Source organism: Triturus cristatus, chromosome 6, assembly GCF_964204655.1.
Source record: "Triturus cristatus chromosome 6, aTriCri1.1, whole genome shotgun sequence".
In the NCBI taxonomy this organism is placed as follows: Eukaryota; Metazoa; Chordata; class Amphibia; order Caudata; family Salamandridae; genus Triturus; species Triturus cristatus.
The window spans coordinates 950,306,873-950,319,671 of record NC_140589.1 but is presented as its reverse complement, the minus strand read 5'-3'; the positions used below and the strand labels follow the sequence as shown (position 1 = coordinate 950,319,671).

The following is a 12,799-nucleotide window of genomic DNA, read 5'->3' as shown; positions in this document are numbered from 1 at the left end:
TCTGCTCATGCGCGCGCCTGCGCACATGCACTACAAGCTGTAGCCAGCGGTAGCAGTTTTTGAAGCCCTTACTTAAAGTCTCGCCAGACCAGCGCAAGCGCTGGGTCAGGCGAGACCTATAAAACACTGCAAGTGTCCGGCAGATAGCAGATTTGAAAGCCTATTACTTTGATGAGGATTATAAATACAAAACAGAGGCTTTATTTAAGCTAAAGTCGACAACCTTGTTCCACTATCAATGTCACTTGCATTTACTCAGCATGCCTGAGACAAGAAGAGGGAGAGGCTAGGGCGCTCTACCTCGAACCTGGGGAACTGGGTACGAGTCTCAGTAATGACGCTGAACATCCTGTGATTCTGGGCAAATCACTTAATCTCCCCATGCCTAACAAAAAAAATGAATGTGTGTCCTCATGTAACGTAACTGGTGCTATGTAAAGCGCTCCGATACCTGATTGGATTCGAGTCAAGTTCGCGCTATATAAAACTCAGCCAAAAAAAAAAAAAAAAAAAAAAGTAGACCAAGAACAAACCAAAAAACATACAGAGACAACTTTCATTTTTCAACCGATTGCACCAAGTTTAGTAACAGTTATTGTCGAGTACCCTGTAGTGGTATTCTTGATAAGGCTGGTGATCACCTGTGCCCTTTACACATTTAGTGTATTTAATCACAACAGACATTTAAAAGAACAAAATCCTATACAGCATCCAAAACTCATGCAACGTGGCTGGACACAACTTCACAGCCTACAAAAACGAGACATTCAAGTTTAGAACCAGGCAGCTCCTATGCAATCAAAACTAACTGGGAACATTTCTACAACAGCCAAGCCTTGGATAAGCCAACAGGTCTGGCCTTGGCAGGTTATCTTTATGGCAGACTGTGTTATTGCCCTTCTGGCAAACATATGCAAAATAAATGGAAATAATTTAAGTAAAAACGAGAAAATCATGTGACACGCTTATAATAATTAACAATGCTGTAGTGCACAGATAAAGAGAGTACTGTAGCAAGCCATGTGCACTACTATTTGGTTGAGGTCTTCGGAATTAAGTTACCCGGAATCTAATCCAGACTTCCACTTCATTGCATTGCGTGATCCTGTGCAACAGTTCCCGTGCCAGGACATTTAGAATATGGAAACAAGTTACCTAGCATCCATAAAAACAAGTAAACAGTCCCCAAAATATGTCTGAGTGAGGCGCTAAGTACAAATTATTATGACTGGATGCAAACTTTGAATGGAAGCAAAGTATGCAAATGCAGATTTTTCACGTGCCTCCTGAGTGCCTAAAACACAATGACCAGGTCTTCGTGGCTATCTGAATCCATTCCTGCTCCTGCTAAACAGACTGGCAGACTAACTGCGCCTGACCAGAGTCCAGCGCTTCTCACCATTCCACACAAGGACACAACAGCTTTTTATCTGAACTACAGTCAAGGCTTTATTTTGCATCGCCTGTAGTTACACCGTGGTAATATCTACTACACCAGAATCAGCACATCATACAAAAGGTACGTGGGCAGCAAAGATCTCCTCTTACGAGATGAAAATATGGTATTGTATTTTCTGAGTGTCATCAGCAAGTGTGAAGCACTAAGGTGTACATTGAAACCCTAAACTGCATTTCCAGTAAGTTATTGAACAGATTATGGCTAGGCTGGACCAAAGTCACTGTGCGAAGCTTCATGGTTGTGTATATATGCTATCAGTGCGGGGAGCTTGGCCTGCACCCACGGGACTCACAAGTGACTGAGCATGCCAGTCATCATGTGAGGGAAATAAAATAGAAAAGGAACGATTGCAAATGAAGAAATAATATATTAAGAAGCGGAAAGCAAACGGAAGATGTAAAAACAAAAAAAAGAACGTAACATGCATAGATCCAGGAAAAAGAATAAATAACAATGAAAGAAAAAATTGGAAAGAAAAAATAAAAAGGCACCAATCATATCCGAGGAAGCAAGGGTCTACTAGCACCTTGCTAAGTTGAAACTCGCAAAGCAATGATCCCGTCATTCTTCAGAATCTGCCTAACATCACGTTATACTCCTTCTGGGTGGTCTGGTAGTTCTAGCTCTAATCACGACCAGAATGACATAGAAAGCAGTAACTCAAGAGAATACAAAATAGCGCTTGAAAGTAAAGGGCTGTAGTAGAGGACTCGCAGTGTCCATTTTGAGTTGGGCAGAACGTAATGTTGAATGGATTAAATGTCATTCAACAAAAACGTAATTTGGATGCCATTCAGCCTTTAGTCTATGCTGTTGGCTACCTCTCGCCTGTGCTTCACCAGAGTACCCTGCCTTGCTGATGCACTCCTCTTTAGGTCGCTGGGCACATGTGATCAGGCAAAATGCAGTCACTCTCAGTGCAGAACAACCAGTGGATGAAGTAAGTTCTTCCACATGCTGTTCAATGTGGTGGGCCCCTATATGCAAGTACATAAGTATACATTTTTCTTACGATTTATTTGAGAACATGAGGCTGACGAAACAATTAAAGCAGTCTTTAGATCAAACTAAAAAATAGCCTCTAATAACTCCTAACCTTCACTGAGTGCAAGACAAAGACCGAGAGGGACTAGGTGAAAAATATAGCAGTGAGAGGCAAATCGTTTTATGAAATTCAATACCAAGATTTTCCATGAAAAAATTAACAGGCATTAAATAACTTTCAATTCTTAAATTAATACATTTGTCATTTAAATATTTACATCCAAATAACAGCTATTAGGTTATTCATAAAAATGGTATGCAACTATATGAGGCCGATTTTTAGCACCAGGAAGTTTGCATTTAAGTTAAAAAGATTCAATTTAGAAATGTGGAAGACACACAACCTAAAAGCTTATATGTGCTCAATGGACGTTGATTCATAGCTTCTGAAGTTAGTGATAACCTCTTACGTTTGCTTGTAACCAAACAGTGAAGCAAGGGTAGTACCAAACAATAACTTAGGTGAGAAAGTAACAAATCTGGTAGTTTACACTGTTGGTTCAGCGCCAGAATGCCTGCTAGGTGATAGAGCGCTTTATAAATGGCATAAATAAATAAACTAAATAAATAAATAAATATCGCTAACAATCTACTCAAGCCTGCTTGAAACATGTATTTACTGTGATACAATCTATGAATGCTGACCAAATAAGATGCACTCATTATATAAAGGGCGCCACTGTCTGTTAATCGAATACCGCATAGGACCCTGGATGGTAGCGGGACGTAGCATGCAGTATTTTATGATCACGAGCCATCTGCATATACAACGTAATAGTTATTACATATTGTTCTTTTCACTATCCGGAACTCAACGCTATCAAGATAACTGTTTGCATGCTATGATTTCGTATATGTAGATGTGCTATCTTTGCAAATGTTAATTTGTTGCACGATTCAAAAAAGGAAAAATTCCAATAAAGATATTTAAACAAAAAAATGAATACGGACAAAATACTTCACAACCCCACCTTCCTTACTAGTGCCACCTGGAGCAATGGGACAGCCACATACCGGTCACTGAAGTTCAAGCAAGGGCCACTAGCAGTTAAACAGATTCCACATCTTCTGGTAATGGCATCATACGATTTGGGTCGAGACACGTGTGATAAAACACATATTGACTATTACAAGCAATTAAATCTAAAATGGTATGATGACCCTAAATCTGACGGAAGCTTCTGAAAGGAAGGGTACTGCTGTCAATTGGCTAAATTAAAATACAGTGATAATATGCAATTTAAACACTGGCGCGTTTGCAACTTTATAACACTACAGTGGAGGAGGGGTGTGCATGACAGATGGGTGGTTAGTCGACATGGAGATAGAAATGTAGAGCTTGCATATTCTGGGACGAAAGTGTGTTCTGGCTTGTTTGTAGAAGGGGAGCTTCTGATTGTGCCAGGGGTGAATAAGTGTAGGACTAATGCTGCAGCTACTCTGGCAGGGCCACACAAATTGCCAGAAACCCCCCCCCCCCCCCCAATATGTTATGAATCCATCCATCGATCTTAACAACATACTATGCTTTTAGAGGCATGCTCCCAAATCTTGGGTTTCCTTTGTTAGGCAGACCACTCTGAGATGGCCACAAAGCGTGCATGCAGTTGGAAAACATGTGTGCATGTTTCATGAAAACGTGGCTATTATTCTGTGTTTTTTTTTAATTTACTGTTGAAATATGGATTGGAGTAATACATTTAACAAAATCAAATGTGTGTAAAAGAGCATTTTAAAAAAGAAGCAGCTAGTCAGGAAATTGTAGCTGCCAGACACCTTCGCTCCCTCTAAAAATTACAAGGGGGGGGGGGGGGGGGGGGGGGGGGGGAGGGAGGAACGATAGAGCAGGTTGGAAAGTCCACAGCGGAGGAGGTCTAAAAAACCCAAAAACGAATAAATAAATAAAAGCCGGGTGGGGCAGGGGAAGCAATGCACAAGGTGGAGAGGCGGAGGAAAGTGGTGAAAGGAATGTATGGGGAAGCGCCATGCAGAAAAGAGAGTAAGAACATATGCACTTCCACAGAGTGCTGGGGAAAATAAATCTGTTCCAAAACATAGGAGCCAATGCCAGCAGTGGAAGGATACAAGTCAAGTAATCAGAACAATGCGAGACCACAATTCTACTTGGTGGGACAAACACAAGAATAGGGACAAAACCCTCTGAGTGAAGAGTAGTAAAGTGGGACAGACAATAAAGCCCTCCAATCATAAGAAAGGGGTTACTCGGACCAGACTACGTATAATGAAAACAATAGGGCTGGCCAACAAACAAAGCTGCAAGTAGCAGAGACCTAAAAAGGAACACACTCCCACGGACCACACAACCTAATCACGACTACAGGGACCCCCCCCCCCCCATCACCAACTCTGTAATATCACATAAAATATAAAAGCAGTCTCATGCAGTATGAGCATCTCTAACAGCAAGTTTTTGTGCAGGCTATTTGAAAAGTATGCAAAAAGATGTGTGAGCGATGAAATCCTGTTAATTATCAACTTCATAGAAACGATTAAACCAAATTTAGCCAGAATAGATCAACAAAAAAGTATTCATATATTTCTCACTTGCAAATCATTTAAAATTCCCTTTCCACCTGATTCCTATATTCCTCCAATGCTACCCACCATTTTCTTTTGTGAATAACAGCATATGAGGGCCTGCACACTCCACCCACTAAGCCAGTTTCCTCTTTGGCTTACAATGTACTCATGTAAAATACTTGGGCGTGGGGAGTATTAATACATTTTACAGGAATTACTACGTAATTGAAAATGTCATAATGACATTTATTGAGCAATAATGATAGGTAAATTTACATTCAAGAAAATATTATGTATAGTCCCCTCAGCCACAATTCTTAATGCATAATTACCAACAATTGTACTTGGCTGTTTTACTTGGAAAATTGATTATATATAATTTTTTGAAGAACAGACTGCATCACTAAAATGAAATTATGAATTAAGAATTGTGGATCAATGGATTATACATAATTTTTTCTTGCAAAGCAAACTGCTACATTAAAATGAAATCATGAACTGGAAAAAGTGTGGATTATTAACTATGGAGTCAAAAGATTTGCTTTTACTGCAACAAAATATTAATTACTGGTGATGTAATGAATATAGGATCAAATTGATACATGAATGTGAATTTATTTTATCACATATTTTTCCTTGACTATTGAGCAATAAATGTCAGAGTATTTTCAATTGTGTAATAATTCCTGTAGAATATATTGAAACTCCCCATGCACAAGCATTGTTTGTAAGTAAATATGCTGAATTTGTATCCGAGGGGACTTTCATATTTCCACCTTCATCGGACCCAAAACAAAGGCCTGATTACAGGGCCACCTACCCCTTTTTCGCTCAAGTATCATCCTGGCCAGAGGTTATGTGGAGCCGATTAACAAAATAATACACATCATCTCAGATGTAGCTCAAGTTTAAATATAAAATATACATTTTTAAATCTAGTAATCACTAAACTTTGACTATCAAGCAAACAATGTAATGGGGCAACAAAATCAAATAATTTGAGTAACTAATGATGGGAATCCAGTGTTCAGAACAAAATCAAATCAAAAGGCTACCTACCGGTAATCTCAATCAACAACCCAGCAAATGGTGCTGAGGGCTGCCCGTTACAACAAATCCATATTGGTAAAAAATCCAAGAAAGTGGCATACCTAGGACACAAAATGCTTAAGATGCCATGCCTGGCAGAGCAATCTTACCAGAGAAATAACTGAAGTTCAGAATGGGGGAGGGTGGGAAGAAGAGAAATTGTCAAACACAACCAATATCCTTATAAAAAACAGGACAGATTGTCGAGAGTTAGGAAAAAATAGGAACTATGACATAGCTCCTTTATGTAACCCAGCATCAAGAACTATATGTCTTAAAGGCCCAAGTAAGCTTGATGACATGTTGATTAGAACAAGAATTACCTATCTAATAGAAGGCCAACCCAATTAAACATAGAGCACATTAAAATTATTGTACTTGTGTGCCTATGTGTATCATTTGGTATTCTAAACAGTGGTGGAAGGGGGGGGATATCACACAGATATCACACAATTTTCCCCAATAGAATTCACTCCCAAATGATGGGATAGTGTGGCGCTTGGGTGCAAGTGTTTGTAAAGGATTCTTATTACGTCTACCTAGTTACTTTCGTCATTGCTGAAAAGTTCAAGAGCATGGCAGATCAAGAACAATATCAGAATGTGTACTCTAAACATGGGAGACAGCAAAACATAGTGTGATTTACCTTAAGACGAAATTCTGATATCTTTCTGCAAGGCGCTGTGGTCGGTCACAAAGGTTTTCATACGGCTTTTTTGTCAGCAACCTATAAAAGATACAATCTGTTAGCTGGTTAGCAAACTTATAAATTGCCTTCACCTAAATGTACCTATTATTTTTGAGGAATGGTATTTAGAAAGTTGTATGTACAAATTTAAGAGCTGTTGAATTAGGCAGGATGCCCAAATATTCATATGTCTGGAAGATGACACTCGTTATCTTACTGAGAATTTATAAAAGTACTTTTATTGTATTGAATACAGTGTACCTCTCACTAGTTACTATTCTGTGTTGATTCAATAAAAGGGTAAATAGTTACTCAAAATGTATTGTGATACATTGAGTAATGCCACAAAGGTTCTAGAGGACCAGAGTGCTACTATCACATCCACAGTGATGTAATTTAGTAAATATACATTGCACCAATGGCAGCAGACAATTTCCCACCATGGCCAAGTTTCCTATTATGCAAATTAATCATTATGGGGAGAGAAGACGGCTGTGGATCTACAAATGCATACAATACTCACGAAATGGGAGGCTTGAGGGTATTCACAAAACATTTTCTGGTAGATTCCAAAACCAGAAACGAACAAATTTCTGTCATTAGCAGGACTAAGTTACTTAAGGGGAATAAAGGAATGGTAGTAGTAGCAGTATATATTAAGGGAGGGGGGGGGGGGGTGTAGAGGGTATTCCATTTAGTGGAACTGTTCAGATTTGGGATGATCTCTAAAATCCACAACTCTAGCTATTATTGGGGGGGGGGGGGATAAACTCCTGGGATCCTCTGTGAATAGCAGAAAAAGTTGAAGGACCATTTCAACTAGGAAATAACCTACAAGAGTCGATTTTCAAATTCTCCAATCTACACCCATCTAGAATTCACTAAGAAATAACTGCATTTTTAAACAAGCATTGAAAATGCAATAGGTCTCGCCTTGGATTAAGTTAAAGCCATTTGCTTTGCTAATGGTATTGTATAGCAAAGCAAATGGCTTGTTTCTAAATATGTTGAAGTCGGTTACTGAACATCAAAGACTTGGCTCACTAAAATCTGCAACACAAACATTCAGACTTTCGTGACACTTCTGGCTGCTAGAATCAATCGCACTAAAGTAACAGGTTAGCACTCTCATTCACAGTTTGTGCTAAACCCATGAAAAATATTCTCAAATTATATAGGGCCTCTGTAATATAGTTCCATGTAAACATTGGGGAAGGGGGGGGGGTGCTTAAAACTTGGTAATATATGTAGCATTGCCACAGCAGGGGTGTAGTTATCAATAGCAAAGCAGCTCCGGGGGCCCAGAAGAGTTAGGGGGCCACTGAACTCCTGTCATGACTATTTTATTACCCAACAGACGGACAGAGCCTCGTTTGCTCGCCAGCACGGTGGCCTATGGCTTTTCGCTGCGCCACAGGGTTAAAGAACACTGAGGCACTGGGTTTGCCAGGGGATTTAGACAAGTAGATAAGCTGCTATCCGATTAACAGTTTGTCTGATATTTTTTATCAGATGTAACTTTTGTATCAATATCCTTTATCTAATACAACTTGCACAAAAAGAGTTTCTTTTGTGAGCAGACCAACCCTCAACAAATTAACTTCAAGCGTATTCATTCATTCTTTCTTTCTGTGTGCCAGCAGAAAGGGGTCAGAGGCTACCTCAAGTTGGTATTCACTGTTTGCTAAAACATTACATAAAATAGATACAATTAATCTATATTCATAGCTTTCTGATGCATAGTGGGAAATGTCTGGTTCTTAATAATGTAATGCTGTGATGAAACTGCAAGCCATAAATTATTTCTCAAATTAAAATCCATGCGGCTTGATGTGCACAGCACGAAAGGTGTGTTGGCTTGAGATGTGAAGAAATCAGAGACCTGTCATTATATTGTGAGGAAGAACTTTGAGTTGTGCACGCTTTGTGTTTCACATTCGTATGTATGCTGCATTATCATTAGCCAGGAGATGCTGAGACTATCTTGTATATCTCCACTATGGTTGAAAGGTTCTAGTTACGTACGGCATGCGAATGTCTGTAAATGTTTTGGCGCCACCCAGAGGCCAAAAGCCAGAATGACTGCTTGATAACAATTCTAGATGTTTGATACATTGAAAACAAGAAACGCCGAACTTTCTCCCCAAAAAAAGTGCCTAGTGTCACGCCGCCAGTGAAGCCTCCAGTCTGCGCGTGCACATCGGAATCGTATGGATTCCAAAAGGGCCTCACATGGCGAGAGCGCTGCTAACGCCAGGCGAGACCTAAAAAGGGTGACAAACAATGGAATGCATATTGCATGCAACAATCCGAACAGGCTCCTCGGCCTGGCTTGTTACGTAAATAAAAGATCCAAACCGCAACTTGTAGAGGAGGACAGTCTGAACACACCTCTTCCAGCCTTGATCTGCCTTCATCTGATCTCACTGGATTCCATGGTTCCAGGATGCAAAGGCTGGAATCCAATGAGGTCATGTAGCAGCAAGGACATAAACACAACACTTCCCCTGTCTCACAAAAGAAACGTAATACTAAAATAAAAAAATAATAAAAAGGTAACATAATTCATATCATTTTTTTTTATGAGTTGCTAACATAATTCAAGATGGACAAACATGTGTGATGTAATCCTTTAAATAAAGAGGTTTAACACAAACTCAACCAGCTCTAGTCACTTTGGGATTTCTTTCAGAAATGATGTTCTCCTTGGAGGTAGCACTCGTGTTAATTACACCAGAATTATCCAGATTAGAATCAGTGAGTTTAGTGTCAACACTGGAAGTATTACACAAATTACTTGCGTCAGGGAAATCACACAGATTGGTATTGGAATCATTACTACCTTCCCCTTCCGCAACACAAGGAGAAAACTCAGAGTCACAAAGATTTGTGTTGGGAATGGAAACCTAGCTTCCCTCTTCTGCGACAAATGGAGTGGACTCAAAGTCAGAAGGATAATCCTGAATCCAATCATATTTAATTGGGTGATGGTTAGCAAGAATATCTTAAGTTAGGTTCAAATTCACCTCTGAATTTAGTAATTCTACTAGCATGCCACACCTTTCCATCACTCATTAAAGCAGAATTACACATTACTTTTAAAGGAGCTGAAAATTTACTTTCTCCTTTGCGTGTTAGTCTGCCTTTTTTCACTTTAACAACATCACCAATGAAGAGATGTACTTTTTTAGATTATGCGTATGATCAAAGGTCTCCTTCTGTTGGTTATCCTCCAAAGATTCTTACTTTACTAGCAGACCAAGCTACGGATCCGGTACATTTTAACCAACCCATATTATCTTTGGTATGGGGAAGTCTTCATCTCATTAGTTCTAACGGGGCATACCCCGAAGATTCACAGCGAGTTACTCTGTAGGCATTGACAGTCTTTCTTAGTTCATCTTCCCAATCTAAACGATTGCTGAAATACAGTTCGATGACACCTTTGATTACTCTATTAAAACGTTCCACACAACCATTCCCTTCTGGGTGGTACAAGGAAGTGGTTCTACGGTTAATACCAGCTTCTTTAATGAATTTCTTAAATGACTCGCTAACAAATTGTCCGACATTGTCAGAAATAATGTCTTTGGAAAGACCTTCACGGCCAAATACATCAGCTAAAAATAAAAGTATGGATTCAGTATCAGGTTTGTCAACTATTTTATATTCAGGCCACTTTGAAAAGTGGTCGACAGCAACAATTATGCATTTAGGAACATTATGGGTATTCCCGACAGGGCCAAAAACATTGATGCCAATTCTCTCACAAGACATGTGAGGGACAACAATGGGGTGTAAAGGAGCTTTGTGAGTAGTTAAGTTCTTGTCAGAATTGGTACATTGAACACAATTTCTAACTTCTCTTTCAATATCTTTATCAAGGCAGGGCCACCAATATGATTGTTTGATTCTTGACTTGCATTTTACAATTCCTAAGTGACCCTCGTGGCATAGATTAATGATTTTATTCCGAAAATCTAAAGGGGGAATAAGCCTTCCATTCCTAAGTAACAAGTCATCTTCAACTGATAAATCATTCATAACTTTCTAAAAAGCAAGGAGACTCTCTTGTAATAGTGCCTTTGCTGGCCAACCCTTTTTGACATGCTCAACTACAGAAACCAAGGCTAAACTTTGTGTCCATTCATCGCGAGAAATGCTTTGCAGTCCATTTCCAAAAACTGAAGCAACCATCCAATCATCCCATTCATTCTTTTCTTCTTTGGTATTGCGGAGAGGACATCTGCTGAAAAAGTCAGCGATCCTACTTTTAACACCAAGAACATAAATTACATTATAAACATAGTCAGGTAATTGGATAGACATCCGTGAAATCCTAGGTGAAACATTGCTAAGACCTTTCGATGCAAGTACCTTGGTTAAGGGTTTATGATCTGTCCTGACAGTCACACATGTACTCCAAATGTATTGCCTGAAATTTTTAAGAGCCCATACGCAACCCAGAGCTTCTCGTTCAATGACTGAGTATTTTCCCTCAGTACTAGTAAGAGCTCTGGAAGCAAATGCAACAACACATTCATTGCCATTTTCTTGAATTTGTAATAATACCGCACCTCAGCCTTTACCACTAGCATCTGTGGTGATGAGGCTTTTGAGGTCAGGAGAAAAACCTTTGAATGCGGGGGCTGAACATATATCTTTTTTAATACATTCAAAGTTGGCTTGGCATTCTTGAGACCAAAAATATGTACAACCTCTTTAAAAGTTGTCTAATACTATACATTTTTCCAGAGAAGTTGTGTACGAATTTTGAATAAAATTCTGCTAATCCTAAAAAGGTTCTGACTTTGTCCTTATTCTGGGGTATTGGAGCATTCATAATAGCGTCAGCAAGTTCTGATTTCAGAAAAATCCCTTTCGAGCTAATTTCATGCCCCAAATAAGTAACACTACTTCTAGCCAGTTTACATTTAGATTCTTCGGCAGTAGGTCCCTTAAGTTCTAAAACTTCAAGAACTTTAACAAGAGTATTGTCATGTTCAATTCTGTCTGAGCCCATGACAAGTATGTCATCTTGAAAAAATACAATATTCTTAGTGTCATTGAAAATCCGATGCATTAGTCGCTGAAACATGGCAGCAGCTGATGCTAAGCCAAAAGGTACTCGCTTGAATTGAAAAAGACCAATAGGGGTGATAAAGGCCGTAAGGTGTCTGCTCTCCACATGAAGAGGGACTTGATGGTATGCAGAGGTTAAGTCGATGGTGGAAAACAATTGTTTTGTTTCTGGTGGCAGAGAGTAACTCTGAAATCCTTGGAAGTGGAAAAATGTCTATAAAAATGTTATTGTTAAGTTCTCTCAGGTCCACACAGAGGCGGATACGGCCATTGGCCTTGCGTGAGACCACTAAGGGGGGCGACCCAATCAGAAGATTCTATTTGTTCAATTAAACCATTTTGAACAAGTTTATTTAACTCCTTGATAACTTCTTCCTTAACAACCATAGGAATGTTCCTAACTTCATGGATGCATGGACGGGAATCTTTTTTTAGGATAATCTTCTGAGAAAAACCCTTTAGTTCCCCAACTTTCCCATAGAATACTTTACGAAATTTAGAAGTAATCATGTTGTACTGCTTGTTATTAGTTTTTGCAATACTTAACACCGGATCAGCGCTGTTGGGATCCAATAGTATTCCCAACTCACCCTGGTCCCACCATCCTAGAACACAAGGCCCAGATTTTGAAACAAAGTTTGCATTCAGCACGTCTACCCTTAAATTCAAAGAGTAATTTTTTTAATCCAATTAAGTCAATAGGTTCACCTGTGTAACTCACGGGGTAAAAGTCAGGGACTTCGAAAGCATTGCCCAATTTTTTCTCTAAAAATTCACTCCAAGTGTTCGATTAATAATTGTATACGGTGAGCCAGAATCAGCCATGAGCAAGACTGAAACTCCCCCCGATAACAATTTTGCAAACAGATTTCTTCCTAATAGGTCTTCCCTCTATA

General features: G+C 39.3%; 1 protein-coding gene across 2 annotated transcripts in view; it reads right to left on the bottom strand.

Moving 5' to 3' along the window:
* TAB2 (TGF-beta activated kinase 1 (MAP3K7) binding protein 2) overlaps nucleotides 1-12,799 on the bottom strand; it is a 280,656-nt gene that overhangs the window by 227,511 nt on the left and 40,346 nt on the right. For both annotated transcript variants that reach the window (XM_085611640.1, XM_085611643.1), the window contains exon 2: nucleotides 6,780-6,860. The gene's annotated coding sequence lies outside the window, so the exon portion shown is untranslated. The remainder of the gene's footprint in view (nucleotides 1-6,779; nucleotides 6,861-12,799) is intronic.